This window comes from Palaemon carinicauda, chromosome 1 (genome assembly GCF_036898095.1).
Source record: "Palaemon carinicauda isolate YSFRI2023 chromosome 1, ASM3689809v2, whole genome shotgun sequence".
NCBI lineage: Eukaryota > Metazoa > Arthropoda > Malacostraca > Decapoda > Palaemonidae > Palaemon > Palaemon carinicauda.
The window spans coordinates 266,800,491-266,816,669 of NC_090725.1; the positions used below are offsets into that span (position 1 = coordinate 266,800,491).

Consider the following 16,179-nt stretch of genomic DNA (forward strand, 5'->3'; position numbering starts at 1 on the left):
GCCAAACGATCCGGTGCCAGACGTCTAAATCTGGCAAACACCGGGGGCCCCATCGTCTTCATATGGAGATAAATACCATGTTTTGCAGGTGCCATGGGCATTTGTCGAAGTTCTGGATGGAAATATCCAGGGTACGATTTGAGGGGGTGAGTGTAGGCATACATGGGTGCGCTGATATGGAGAGTGAGGTCGGAGTGGGCGGATTGGAGAGGCGTCCAGGAGTACAAACCTGCGTTGACTAACCGTCGGTGAGCTACATCAACCAGGAGGTGGAAGTGTGAAAGGAAATCCGCACCGAGGATTGGCAATGTGATGACAGCAACAAGAAACCTCCCAATATATTTGGCGCTTCCAAAAGATAATGTGATAGTTTCACAACCATGGGTAGGTATTGCAGATCTGTTGGCAGCTACCAGGCAGATGTCAACAGACTTAGATAGACTACTGTATATCATGCCTTGGAGAGTGTCCTTGGCAGAAGAGAACGGCAAGCACCTGTGTCTACTAAAAATCGCATGCCCGTACCTGCGTCATGTAAAAAGAAGAGATTTGAGACGGGAGGCCACCGCCACAAGCATGGCCTATTTACACATTTTTTTTTTGGCAACTGACAACCATTCGCACATTTCTTTGCAGCAGTTCCGGATATGGAGCAGTAGAAGCATAACTGAGGCCGATGGACGTCAGTAAGTGGCTGGAGAAGTCGTTGGTTGGGACGTGAGCGAGGGGTGGTAGCTGTGGGTGGTGGGTGGCTTTGGCGCCGCTCCAGCACGTCACGGTGTGGGCATCTGTGTTCTACCGCATTCACATCAGCTTTGCTCGATGTTAAATAGTTGAACACTTTGTCAGGAGTGGAGGCGTTGATGGAGGTTTGGAAGGTGGTAAAGTAGTTGTCCACAAGGGCGTCGGCTTTGGTCATCAGGCCCTTCATAGGCAAAATGTCGACATCAGGGATAGCAGGATGTACAGGTTTGGGTAGGCTCCATACCCAAAGAGCACGAAGCAGATTCACTTCACAAGGAGATCCATCTGTGGCAGGTTGTTGGCGAGCAATAATGGTCATTTTCCTGAGGGCAAGCAAAGCCTTTTGGTCCCCAACGGTTGTTGAGAGTGAGAGAGCTGAAATAGTTTTGCTATGCGGGTGGCTGGTGATGTCGAGATTAAATGAAAAGTTCATCAAGCTCTCTCGGGGCCTTAAATAAACATTGGCATCATAGATATTGTGAGACGTGAACAATCCTGAGTTGTCTCACCAGCCAGTGACACAGGGACAAACCAATACAACCTTTTTAAATATTTGCCTGTTATTTTTTTTTGGCACAATTGAAATGTCATGTCTAGTAGATGTAGGCAGCTTTGCTGGCTTATCTGTTGTATTTCTATATGACACTACAAACACTAAGTATATTCGTTCTTTCATTTTAAATTCTTTAAAAGACCTAGGTATCCCTTCTCAGCTCTGGACTGGGGTACAATAGTTTAAAAACTATGAGTTTGTTTGACACACTGGGATATCCATAATAGCATATCAACACACTTCCACCATCAGCCAAATTGACATACAGAGTCAGTAGTAAAGGAAGTGAGGTTTGAGGTTTTTCATAAGGAAAACTATTCCCATATAAGACATCTACAATAGTGAAGTACTTAATCCTGGATGACATCTGTAACACCCCAAACTCTGATAAAATTAACCCCCCCTCCCAACATATATCAATAGCAAACCTCTTCCCTCCTGAGTACCAGCTCATGCCAAGCTTTTTCAGTGAATGGCAGGAAACTGCTGCAAAGTACCATATAAAAACTACTGTAAATACCGAGGGCACCACCCAAGGATAAAATGTACACACCAAAGTACTTCTGCTAATTGAACATAATACCTCCACAGTATCAGAAAGTTGGAAGAAGATCTATGCGCCACACGCAAAGGATGCACCCAAGACTAACTGGAAAACCCGCAACTAGGGGAATACTATGGCATAACCTCCAATTCCTACAAGAAATTCAAGCCCACAGAACTTGAGTATGAATGATAATAATGTCAACGACATAATACACCACTGAAGACTAAACGATCTTCACGAGACCTAAATGTGAACAACAATGGGACGGGAAAATCTGGCGTACATATGCAATCATGGGAATAATCGTGTGTCAATGACGAATTAGCCCTACATTCTGATTTTTAAGTAACAGGTATATGAAAACATAAAATGATAATAAAATACTTTAAAAATAAAGGGAAATGCACTTATCATAACATATTAATACAATTATTATGATTACGATCGCTTTACTTGGAAAGAAAATAACACCATACAAAGCACTATAATTTTGATAACTTTAAATCTTAATCTTATTAATAAAAAAAATCCCGCGGTCGTTTGTTTCTATTTCCCATACAACGCGGACTGTCTAAACAGTTAATGATCTCGCATTCACTGGCATCTGTTTTCCAAAGATTTATAATTTAATTAACATTTATATGAAAATTACTTCATCATAAAAATCACTTTTTGTGTGTGTACAGTTCGTCTTCAGTTATGCTACTCAATCTCCTCACATCTAATCTTCTCTAGAAGCATACAATTGCGTTTATCAAATATCCTTTTAACTTCCTCAAACATCTAATTTGATCATCGTACAACTTAATGCTATTGATCCTTTATTTCCTAAACGCCCATAGTCAGTACCTTATCGATGTATTTTGTTTAGTTAATACCAGCTTACGATAATAACCAGTGACTGCATGATGGAAGTTCATTCAATAGTGCAGCCTACTTAAGTAAAACTGCCAATCAAAAACAAACATCAATTCAAGAATCTTATATTTCAGTGAAAGATTTATGGTTTGTGCAGTAATTTCTATATTAGATAAAGCCCTATATACGGTATTTGACGCTTCATGCCAAACATAAATGGAAAACTCATGATTGTGAATCAATCCTATGGATATTCACAAGGAAATTCTGCATCACCTATAAAGAGATGACAAAACTTAAGAAATTTTGGTTTTACCGAAAAAAAAGTGAGGCATGTAAAATAATTTACTTTCTTTTAATATACTTTGTTTTGAGTCCCACAATAATTCGTCTTTTGTTTGCTGATTATATACTCATGGTCTCATTTTTTACCCTCTATTAAAAATATATATTTCTAAAAGACCTGTCTACCGCTATCAATTGCAACCGGATAACGTAACTTTTATTTTGTTCAGTCACGCAACATTTGTTCATATCACGGCTACCGTAAGTACACCCGTTGACAGCCTAACAACTTCAACTTTGAAGAATGGATAAAAACATCATTTGCAAGGAATTAGGCGGTGGGCCGTATTCAGAAGTAGGTCAAAAGTCCTTAGCAACCATACAATTCTTTTATGAAGACCGGACTAAATTCGAACAGAATTTGGATATTCTAAGCCGAGTGAGAAAAACCCTATATTTTCTGATGACACCAAACACATCTACCATGCTCAAAAGAAGTGCGAGGATGACATAGAAGCAGCTGCGGGAAGAAAGAGAAAAAGCAATGAGCCTTCTTCAAATAAAATGAGAAAAACTTTTCCATATTTTGCCAAATCGATGAGAATAGTTCAGTGCAGTATTCCTTTAATGACAAGTGTGTGTGTGTGTGTGGGAGGGGGGGGGGGGGGTTGGCCATTAAGGAATCTACTAATAGTGCGGAAGTTGTTATTAGGCTTGATTATCTTTACAGGGAAGAGGATGCTTTTGCTCAAAATATGATATCAAGAGCCATGGGGTTATGCTCATCTATGACAGAAAGCTATTTGGAAAATTAATATTCTACGACACATTTTACAATGTAGTATTCTTCTGGGTAACATATTAAGTAATCCAAGATTAGAAGAAGGAATATGATAGATGGAGAGGGAAAGGGCAGTGTATAAGACATTATCAAAATGGTACATAATGGTAGTAAACGACCATACTTATATTGCAAATTAGGACATAAGGTCGATATACCTACAAGAGTTTCCAAACTAGAATCAACAGGTGCATCTAATGAGTTACATCTGTTCACAAGCTGCAACAATTCCGATTTTATGGATATAGCAGGATTCTGGATCTATCATTATGCTATACTAGGGAACTTTTAGTGAAGGCTAATCAATACAATGAAACTGGTACAAATGAAATCCTCCAATAATTGTTAATAAGATAGCTAAAAGTTTCAGGGACATCATCTCCAAAGATGATCTGGATTAAATATAAACTTATTGAGAAAAATCAAAACCTAATCTCTCTCTCTCTCTCTCTCTCTCTCTCTCTCTCTCTCTCTCTCTCTCTCTCTCTCTCTCTCTCTCTCTCCAATAAGCCCGATCAAGAACTGAATTGGAGTTAACCGATAATTCTGCAGGTCGGTAAAATACCTCCACGCAGTTAATGACATTTATCAATAAGAAACTCTAATTGCAGAGAGACAATATCTCACCCAATACTCGGTAATCCGATTCGGGGACACGATAGTGATATTGGCGTCGGTTCGCTAATTAAATCGTTATCTTTACTTTGCGCAGATAAGCTTATTACATGTAATTGATGGATTGAAGCTGCAGTATCACTGTCCATGATGATGCGATGATGATGATCCTCTTCGCAAACTTTTTGTAGCATGAAATTTTCTGATGATCAGATTACACAGAGCTCTCGTGTATCGTCCAGAGAGAGGATTTTGGAAATAAGCCATAGTTTTATTTTTAGATCTTGGAGTTCCTGGTGTTTTATCAACTCCTTTAAGAATCATGGCATATAACCTAATATAGAAAAGAAATAGAGCCGCTCTTAAACACTGGAAATTTTATACAATTTGTATATTTCCTAGCTATACAAACCTAAATAATTTATAAGGGTTACTTCTAATTTCGTTTTCTATGACTGAACAATAAAAAGAAATTGACTTGATTACCTCATGCTTCGTTTTAGGTAACTGCTGTGCAAGACGCATAACGCTTGTTCAAAACGCTTAGTCACAACATTTGCTACGGTTGAGGCGGAACCTTTGGTAAATGACACAGGTTTGTATATCTAGGAAAAATAAAAAATTATATCAAATTTCAATTTTATTCCTACATGGATACAAACTTCCTAGTCATTTATATAGAAGTTTTCCTTAGGTGAGAAGAAGTCTAGGTGAAGGTAAGAGGTCAGCCCTTCTCTCTAAAGATACAATTACTATTAAATTAGAAATAGCAAGAGATCAAAGTGAATTATTTGTGAACAGTGCAGAGCCTTACGTTCAATTATAGAGTTAAATACTTTGCCAGAGTGAGGTGATATGAACATCAAGTGCTGCATAGTATCGAAGTTTTCAATATATTATTATTATTATCATTATTATTATTATAAGCTAAGCTATAACCGTAGTTGGAAAAGAAAGATGATAAAAGCCCAAGGACTGCAACAAGGAAAAATAGCCCAGTGAGGAAAGGAACCACGGAAATAAACTACAAGGGAAGTAATAAACAATTAAAATAGAATACTTTAAGAACAGTAACAAAATCAAATTAGAGCTTTCATATATAAAAAATAAAATATCATCCAATATATCAACCAGTACTCAACTTCAAGGCATTCTTACTTGCATTAAGAGTGGATTCCAAGTGAAGGCTTCAAGTCCAAACAAGATCACCATCCGTCTAAGTGCTCATTTAAGCTGTATCTGCGTAGCAAAAATAGGGTCTATAGAAACGGTGTCTAAAGACCTGTGTGTGCAATCTCTAAGGTAAGGGTTCCATAAAAGTGGTTTGTCTCTTCCAAACTCCAGCTTTTAGGACATGTGCTTCAGCGTAGTTTTTGCGAACGCTAAAGTTGCGGCAAGTCCGCGTATATAGTGTGCTCGAAAGGGAGGCCCTTGGAGACGCTTCCCCTGAGGATTTATAGGCTCTCATGATAGTTTCTCTCAACCAGAAAGGAATGGTGTTTCTGTAAACTTTCTTTTTGGAGCAGCCAGTGCTCGAAAACAAATTGGAGATTTTAGTCTCAAGATATTTCATTCTCTTCAAATATACAAACACTGCTCTTACGGGACATAGTAACATGTCATCAGGGACATCAGTTACCTCTTTGAAAAACAAGACTGTGAAAGATTCAAATCTGAGATCATTATCAACTGGCTTTTGGGTTTTAGCAACAAATTCTGGAACAAAGGCAAAGAAATTCGCACACTCGCTTGGTTGAATCTAAGGCAAGAAGGAAGACAGTCTTTAAGGCAATGTCTCTGTCTAAGGCTTTATGCATAGGTTCATACATGGCTTTTTACAAGGCCCGTAAGACCTTAGTCACATCCAAGGAAGCATTTTTGAGTTCTCAAGTGGGGCAAGGCTACTGAAAACTCCTAATCAGAGCCAATAGTTCCCAAGAGTCAAAGAGATCCAGTCCTCTCAGTCTGAATACTTGGCTCAAGGCCGAGCGGTAGCCTTTCACCGCAGTGACTGGAAGGGCCTTCTTGTTCCTTAGGAACACAAAAAAATCTTCAATCGGGCGAATAGTGTCTTTGAGTTGAGCTAAATTCACCCTATGACAACAATCACAGAATATTTTCCACTTTGCCTGGTAAACTGTTGCAGAAGAATTTTGGATATTCGGAAAGCTGCTTCGCAATGGGTCCTTAGAATCCTTTCTTTCGGAGGAGACGTTGGATAGTCTCCAGCGTGAAGAGACAGGCAATGTACTGCTAGGTGGAATTTTCTCATGTGAGGTTGACATAGCAATTTTAGCCATTCTGGAAGTTTATTTGGTACTTCTGTGTGAAGTTCCAGCAGGTGTGAATATCGGTGCGTTGCTGGCCACTTTGGAGCCACTAGCATTATTCTGATTCTCTTGGATGTTCTAGCTCTGTTCAATGTCTGACAAATCAGACAGAACGGTGGGAAGTGTAAAAGACTGGTCCGTCCCATGGGTGTTGAAATTCGCCTTCCCTCACAGGAGCTTAGTCTGGAACTGGAGAGCAATATACAGAGAGCTTGTGATTCAGGTGGGTGGCTAACATGTCCAGAGACTGGGTAACACCACAAGGTCAAAAGTATCTTCACCACTAGAGGAAGCAAAGACCATTCTGAACCAACTGTCCTCCCTTGACGGCTCGGATGGTCTACAATGACATTCCTCTTTCTGGGGATAAAACTCGCCGAGAGAGATATTACACGGGACATGTATCCATTTGACTATCTCTTCTGCTAGATTGCATTAAAGGAGAAGGCTCCTGTTTAGAGATGTAGGGATGGAGACCTGAAAATGAAAGCCTTTCCGGTCTATGGTCACAAGGTAGTTGCTCTTCCTGATAGCCTGGAGTACAGAAGCTGGAGTCTCCATTTTGAACCTCGTCTGTTGTATAGAGAGGTCTAGAGGGAGGGGTCTATGCGGGTCTCCAACCTCCCGTCAGCTTCTCTTCCACGAATAGATTGCTGAGGAAGCCTGGAGATTCTTCTGAGACTTCCTACACTGCTCCTTTGGTCAGTAATTTGGATATCTCCTCTAACAAGAGTAGGTCTTTTACTGATCCTATAAAATAGTACTGTTGGATGGTCAGATTCCTTGTCAGAAGAGCGGACAGTTTATGAAAGGAATCCAATACCATGAACTGAGGACTTCTACTGTCCAAGGGTCGGCCCCTAAGTCCTGCCACCTTTGCTAAGAGCTTTGTAAGCATCCCCCCAACTGGTGGTAGGCTGGGGGACATACCCTTCCTTGCGTGAACTTCTAAAACCTTAACCAGAAGAATGTCCTCTCCAATGAACGATGGGTTTAGGGAGAAGTCGTCTCTGTTGGGGAACTGACTAAAAGATGAGTTCCTGAGTTGTTTCTGAAGAGTGGGCAACCTCGGTGCCACTGCTCCACTTAACATAAAACTCTGCCTTAACTGCTCTACCTTTTCTATCGCCTTTGCCACCTCCGAGGATGGGAAAAGATAAATGCAGTGTTGCTCTTGTAGCTGCAATGAATTTTGGCAACTGATTTGTTATGTTTTCAAGCGACACATTATTTCCTTCAGAGTTGACACTTAGCAGGAAAAGGCCATTTTATTCTGAATTCTGATACATTATTATAATCTTATTGTTCATATATTAAATCAAAAACTCATAATTTATATTTATTTCATTTATTGAAATTTTGGTTTCATTTTCAAAGCTTAATTACCAAAATTTAAAAAAATGTTGTGTGGATTTTGTGTAGTCATAGTCAGCGTGACCACAGAGAGATGCCAAATATCACCATTTGACCATGTTTTGAGAGAAACAACCAGAAAACAGCATCACTGAATCACTGACCTCTAGAGAAAGCTGTCTAAAGCATCTGACTAGACAGTGTTGCACCTCTTAAGAATGCAATTTCTCCAGAGGCAGATGTTCTGATAAAGCAAGAACTCTATGGCTTTACACCAGATCTAGACAGTTCCTCGAACTGTTCAGGAATATGTTTATATTTTAGGTTCTGTAGCAAAGCGAGAGACTGCTCCAGACCAGTGGTCTATCCATGAGCATGTTTGGATAGCTGCAATTTCCATGCCTTTCCCCAGGTACTGATGGGACTAGATTAGCCACATCAGCATCAACGGGACTAGGACTCTGAAAGGTGCCAGAATTAACCTAAAAATGTCTGTGGGGTGACAGAGGTAACAGTGGGAGATTCGAAGATCTACTAGCCTTCAGCAAGTTTTCCGATGCAGAGACTTGAGTATAAAGAGAATCTAGTGTATCCTTAGTCCAATTTGAAAGTGCCACATCAAACCTGTGTCCGGGGCTTTGAGACTGGAAACTGAGTCGATAGCGCACAGTCTTTTAGCAGTCTGCTCAAGAGGAGGCTCGTCCAGTCCCGTCAAAAATAAGATGGGGCTCATAATCTTGATAAAGTTTGAGGCTTCAGAGCTAGACATTGGGGCCTCAAGGGGAGGTACATCATCAGAGCTAGTACTTGCAGGAGTATTGAGGCTCTCCGGAAAGTCATCAACAATTATAATGCCAAGATTTGCTTGTTCCGTTTTAACGGCTGTAGAGTTCTTAACTCTTCCTTGGACGTCCTTCCTTTCCCTTGAGTCGTCTATTGTGACGGGTAAAGGCAGCAGAGAAAAAGCAGGACGAGTCCATCTCACTCCTATTGTAAGAACGTTTGCCCCTGGCAACTGAACGTGATACAGAGGTATTGAATTCTCTCTCAGAGATCGATTTACGAGGAAAGAGGGAGTTCTCAACACTCTGCCATCTAGAACGCCTATAGCAAGGACTTCTATGTTGTCTGCAGCTATTTCCTTCATCTGTGTCAGACCGGGAAGAGATTTTTGGGAAGGGGGAAAACATTCCGTGCCTCTTATCCACACTCTGTACCTGCAAAGAACCATCTGATATAGAATGACTTTTCAAAGAACATATATCATTATCATCATGAACATTAGGTCGAGTGCTAATATGCGGTCTCTACTTATGATTATATAGTAGGTTTATCATCAGCGTAAAACACAGGCTTTTTAATAGCGTGAGATAAGGTCCTACCATACTGACTCGGGGGGAACTTTTTATGGAGATGATCTACCACGCCCTCTGGAATACGGAAGGAGTACAGTAACATTAACTCTAGCATCATTATGTTGCTGTAGCGTACTCTCATGGGTCAAAATGGTGGCGCGTTTCATGACATCATGATGTTTAGGGGTGACAACTTGCTTAAACCTGTTGCCCTGCACAAGATACGGAGGAATTACGTCATGTACTGGCGTCATCATGTTTAGATACAGCGACTCGTTCAGACTTGCTATTCTGAACGTTCGGCCTAGCCAAAATTCTGGATGAAGCAAGATTTGTTATGCTTGACTTCACTGTGTTATTATGCTTAGATGAAGAGACCTGTTCAGAGCATGTAGGGATTGCCAAGTCTTGTGTTGGGGGGGCGGGGAGATACAGGCGAAGTGGTCTGACCACCCTCATAATAGATGACAAGTTTACCGAATCGTTCCGGAAACTCATCTGAGGAGATCTCTGCCGTGGACCCAAAGGCATGCAAGGCAAGCCTTATTTCGAACTAGAGACTGGAAATAAGGGTCTTTCAGTAAGGCAGCCTCAGTACTGGGGGAAATGACAGGCTCAACCTTAAGGTTACAACTGGAACGAGGAGATAATTTCACTGCTCTGATAGGAGAAACCTCTAAGGGGGAAACATCTTAACTGTGTTATCAGACATATATAAATTTTCACTCAATGCACTCGTAAGGAGGGAGGGAGATCTAGACATTACAGAATAATCAGGGACAGATGCATCAAAAGTATACAGTTCAAGGAGCACTGTGGCTGTAGGCAGGGGATCCACAATAAGAATTGGTTTAAGATCATATTAAACATTAATACCAAGTGATAAAATGTTAATAAAATTACAGCCGTCGTCATCCGTGACTAAAGTCTCAGAGGACTTCATACACAAAGGACCTGAAAGGGGGATAACGTTTGCAGCAGTACCAGTCTTACTCTCTCTTGTCAATGGAGACAGAAGACAAAATAGTAGAATGATCTCTCATAGATTGTTTCTTGTGGTGAGAACGATATCTCTCACACTGGGAGGATGATCACTACTTACAGCACTCGCATGGCGATTCCACAGAACATCTTTTACCCCAACATGAAAGATAAAACAGGTGTGGATCAACTTGTACCCGGCTCATAAATGTACCACAGGGGCGACCATCTCGGCCAGGGTAGGAACGAATTTAATTCGACATAATCGTCGTAAGGCACACACTAGTAAACTCATAAATAATGATAGCACACAAGTGACAATGAATGTTAAAGCTATAAGACACACAAGCATTAAGCACTATGAGGGTATTGAGCGGATGTCTGATTGCAGAGGTGATGAAAGTCCAACCTCCTTCCCAACCAGAAGTGTTGTGGTTAAGCACTTTGAACAAGCATTGTGTGTCAAGCCCAGCAGTTGCTTAGCAATGGAGCATGATGTAATAAAGCCAATTTATTTTGATTTTTTGGTCAGACACGAAACTAGAAGTAACCCATATAAAGGACTCCGAGGTTTTTATTAGCCTTAAGAATAAATGTTATTTTCTTTATTGCCCTCGCCAAAAGTTATGCATGCACCACCTGTAGTCATTACTGTGCCATTTTTTGACCAAACTTGGTAATCATGTTAAGTATGCCCCAAGGATGAATCTGCAACATTTTGAAAAGAGCACATCAAAGTACAAGTACGCAGTAGTAGTTTTAAAATAATCGCAATGTTAAGTAAATGGCAAATACTTTTTAGTTTATTTCTTTTTTGCGATTCCTAAAGGACTCGTAACGCATTATTTTTATCCACTATCTCTGATTTTATTCATTTGAGGAAAAATACTTGTCATTTCAGAAAAAAATTGTCCGGTTTTACACCTTTTCCTGGATGATTCAACTACCCTTACTTTGCTTATGTTGAAATAAATTTATGATGAAAATACAACACCCCTCTACTTTGCACAAGGGCTTCCAAGTAATGCAAAACCTAGTGACGGTAACCCGTTAATTTACAGTATTCGTGAAAATGACTAGACTTAACCAAACATCACAAGAAGTAAAAAGCCTGAAGTCATTTTAGAGGTCAAATTTCGTGGAACAAGAAATCGATCATTGCCTTCAACTTCTAAAACCACGTTACATTACACGTAATATTTTTAAAGGAACATCGACAGGATATGAATTCTAGTCAATGACGACGCTAAAGTACAATTGTCACTAACAATACAAAATAGCAAAACTATATTACTCTGGGGCAAAGTAAAATATACACTCTATTGACTTACCCATTTCGTTCTGGGAGTTTGAGGGAAGACTTTGACTTACCTGAAACAAAATAAATTTTGGAATTAAACAAAAGTTGATTCGTATGCAAGGGAATGATACACGGCAGAGTCACATTTCAAGTTTGATACTGGTGATCGGGTTGATTAAAGAAGATCATAGGAATCATATCGGAATAAAATGTATTCAAACTTAGTTTAAATGAAAACGGGTAACAAAAGAATCATATCAGAAGAAACTGTATTCAAACTTAGTTTAAGTGAAAACATGTGACCAAAGAATCATATCAGAAAAAAATGTATTCAAACTTAGTTTAAAGGAAAATATGTAACAAAAGAATCATATCACAAGAAAGGGTATTCAAAATTAATTTAAATGAAAACAGGTAACAAAATCATATTACATGAAAATGTATTCAAACTTAGTTAAAATGAAAACATGTAACATAAGAATCATATCAGATGTAACTAATAAAACTTAAGTTTAAATGAAAACAGGTAACAAAAGAATATCAGAAGAAAGTGTATTCAAACTTAGTTTAAAGGAAATCATGTAACAAAAGAATCATATCAGAAGAAATTGTATTCAAACCTAGTTCAAATGAAAACGTGTAACAAACATATCTTTCGTTAATGAGCTTTTTCAGAAAGGAATAAAATCACTCTCATTTCATTTATCAGATTTCGAATCTCCTTTCATTGAATATTTAAATCGATTTAAAAGTTCTGTAAATTTGATCATTCAATACAAAAATAAAATAAATTTCGTTCTTGAGATACAAAATTTCTCTTGAAACTCGAATAAGAGAAGCGATTTCATACATAAAGCTCTTGAAGTGAATATCAACTTTTGTGAAAATCTTTCAAATCCTGTTTTATTATTTTTTAAATACAGTCCTTTTAGATACATGTATAAATAAATCTCTTTATATTGACTATACGACAATACATCGTATGACAAGCTGTGAAAAAAAAAATCAGACTATTTATTCGATAAATAATTACATATATCTCACGATTCTACAAAAAGTAAAATATGTCTTCATCTACAAATGTTTCTGTGAGATAACAGCCTACCTGATTTAACAAAAAGATTTTCTTAAAACAAGGAAAGACATGTTTAACAATAAAGGACAATCAGATTTCCTCATAATTTCCTTTTACGAAAGATTAAGAAAAACCTTCCATTCCTAATAATTACTTTTCTGGAAGTAGAGAATGCACTACAAGAGTGATATTTTAACCTTGAGCTCTTATTCAGAAATTTAAATAATGATACTATTACTCAACTTGTTGATGATATCAAGATCATATTCACCATGACCTCTCTCTCTCTCTCTCTCTCTCTCTCTCTCTCTCTCTCTCTCTCTCTCTCTCTCTCTCTCTCTCTCTCTCTCTCTCTCTCTCTCTCTCTCTCTCTCTCTCTCTCTCTCTCCAGAAACGACATGACAAATAGTTTTAATCTTCAACTAACCCTTCCAATTTCAAGAACCATAAAAAGATGAAAAACCTTATTTAAGTCGCTAATGAAAAAATGAAGTAAGGGCAACTATCCGAATAAATATTTCATAAAATAATTTTGATTAATGTAAATCATATATCTGCAATGCCTCAACATTGTAGCATAAAAAAAGAGTAAAAATACAGGAAGGAAACTTAACTCAGAAAGCTTAAGAAGGGATACGTTATTTTTTACCAAAACCAGCAAGATAAATTGTTCAGGGCACTCTTTCCAATATGCAAAGTTAAAAAAGAACGGATTTTTGATGCGATGGCCGCCCATTCAATTAACCTCCACGTAAGTTTTCTAATATTTCTTTATTTACCTGTTTCTTCTATAAATTTTCATCTACGCTACCCGCATTCCTTACGATGGCTTATAAAATCTCTCTACTACTTGATAACGCATTTCTGTATGTAATTGAGAACTAGGGGTAAATAAAAGATGAAAATCCCTAAGGGATTAAAACAATTCATGCTATGGATTTGAATGTAAAACAGTATTCAGTATTCAGTATATAGAGGTGTGGGAAAACCTAAAGATGCCATATACATAGGTTGATGAGTAAAGATAAGCCATTTTCACAGTTGTTTGAGAAAACCATGATGATATGTAGTTCAACAAATACTAGTGGGTGGATAGCCACACTATGAATAATTCTATCATTACTATTTTAGTAATAAGTGATATAATAAGTGCATCAGTTCGAAGTGTTGCTCATAAGAACATTAAAAGAATGCTTGAAACAACTGATAGTCGACAAGAATTTCATACAACAGTGAAGACGGATCTTTAAACTGCTCGCATTTATATATAATATTTACGTATTGACGACTTTGAGCTATGTCTTAGGAAACCATAGTACAACAACCGTTGGCAAAACGTACTGCCTTTGAATACATTTGCCTTATGACGTTATTATTTTCTTTTAAACTAAGCACCGAGTACTGCTAAATTTCCGTATTCATTGCTAGAGGGCACTTTGTTCCTGTCATCCATTAGACGTCTCTCTCTCATCCCCTTATATAAAGGTAAAAATAAATCATGTTAAACGTTTAAAACCACTAAAACAGGGAGATACCAATTCACCGTCTTGTAACCTACCTCTTTTGCGTGCAAACAAATACTATGTAATCATCCCCAAAGTTCACTTCAAATACCTCTAAAATTAAAATTAGTGATATAAAAATCTACAGTATTCCATACATGAACAAATTTGTTTCATAAAAAAAAATTAGCAAGCGATATTAAATTCTTAAAGAAATGGCAACATTCATTAACTATACAAAACTAAGGCATAAATAACATTTTCGCAATGAAGCTCAGTTAATAATACATTTCTTTGAGAATTTGCCAATATCGATTAGAGTAATGGAATGAGAAATTGCATCAAATATTTCATTGCTATGATCGGATACGTTAATCTTATCATTTGGCGAACGAATCCGAAGTATCCATTAGTCAAATAATGTTTTAAAAAATTGTTCTTTTAGTAAAACAAAAAATTATATTTAGAATTATTGCATCTAATATGGAATTATTTTTCTGTTAGAAAAATAAAATATCACAGGCCTACCTGCAAGCTTTTCATCAGTTTTTAAATCATAAGAAAAATAAACTTATAAGGTAGACGATCTTGCAAAATTAACAGTTCTGCAGCTGAAAGAAACACTTTTGGAACATTAGAAAATGTTTCAAAAGAATTCTAAATAGGTGACAAGACGCAGACGTGTCTTGTGGGTTTGTTGTCAATATTAGATTTGAAAAAACATTGAATTTCTCGAATAAAAAGGTTAAAAGGATGAAAATACTGCACTCTGAATATGTTATGGATTTAGATTGCTTACAGACACGTTCACATTCCTTCAACCGCCTCTAGCTTTGTAACAGCTAAGATTTGGCCTAGATTAACAATCTCTCCCTTTCTTAAAATTGAGACGTTCTGGTGGTAATGACTGAATGTAATTTAGCATTCCTGAAAAAAAGATAGAATACTGTCGTCGGGAAGAGGGATTTAATGTTCCACTGGACAGGGTTAATTCAAGAGGGAATATGTTTGAGTGACATGCTCAAGGGGAGAAAGACCACGACAGGAGTTCTATCAAGCACGAATTGGGTAAATAGTATAATAACTTACATAATTTACAGTCACGAGAACAGATGACCAACTGATTACGAGAAATAAAAATAGTTGTAATTGGGTGACGTTCGCACTCTGGCTTCTTCATTTTATCTATTTCTGCTAATCCATTATTTCATTCTTCTAAAAAAATAAAAATGAAATGTAAAAGAGAAAAAATAAAACTAAAATAATTCGTTTGGAACTATAATTCAATCTCTTTCAGTAACAAAACATTCTGATCTTGATAATAATAAAAATGTTTAATGACTACATCTTAAAACATAATGAAGAAAATAGTGTCAGTATTCATAAAAGCGTTTTGTTTTACAAAATTCAAAATGACGGATCAAACCGGCAAAAATACTATGCAAACAAGTAAACAAAAAATTAATTCATTCACTATATTTCCTGCTCTCTCTGTATATATATATATATATATATATATATATATATATATATATATATATATATATATATATATATATATATATATATATATATATATACATATATATATATATATATATACACACACACATATATACTGTATATGTATACATATATATACTGTATATATATATATATATATATATATATACATAAATATATATATATATATATATATATATACATATATATATATATATATATATATATATATATATATATATATTTATATACATATATATATATATATATATATATATATATATATATAATTCTGCTTGTAAAATTAAATCAAAACCTTATGTAATATAGGCCTTAG

At 37.1% G+C, this 16,179-nt stretch overlaps 1 long non-coding RNA gene across 1 annotated transcript in view; it reads right to left on the minus strand.

Moving 5' to 3' along the window:
- Positions 1 to 11,080: 11,080 nt before the first annotated feature.
- Positions 11,081 to 16,179, minus strand: part of LOC137644642 (uncharacterized) — a 402,859-nt gene continuing 397,760 nt past the window's right edge. The window contains exon 4 of the long non-coding RNA XR_011045170.1: positions 11,081 to 11,833. This is a non-coding gene — a long non-coding RNA (uncharacterized lncRNA). The remainder of the gene's footprint in view (positions 11,834 to 16,179) is intronic.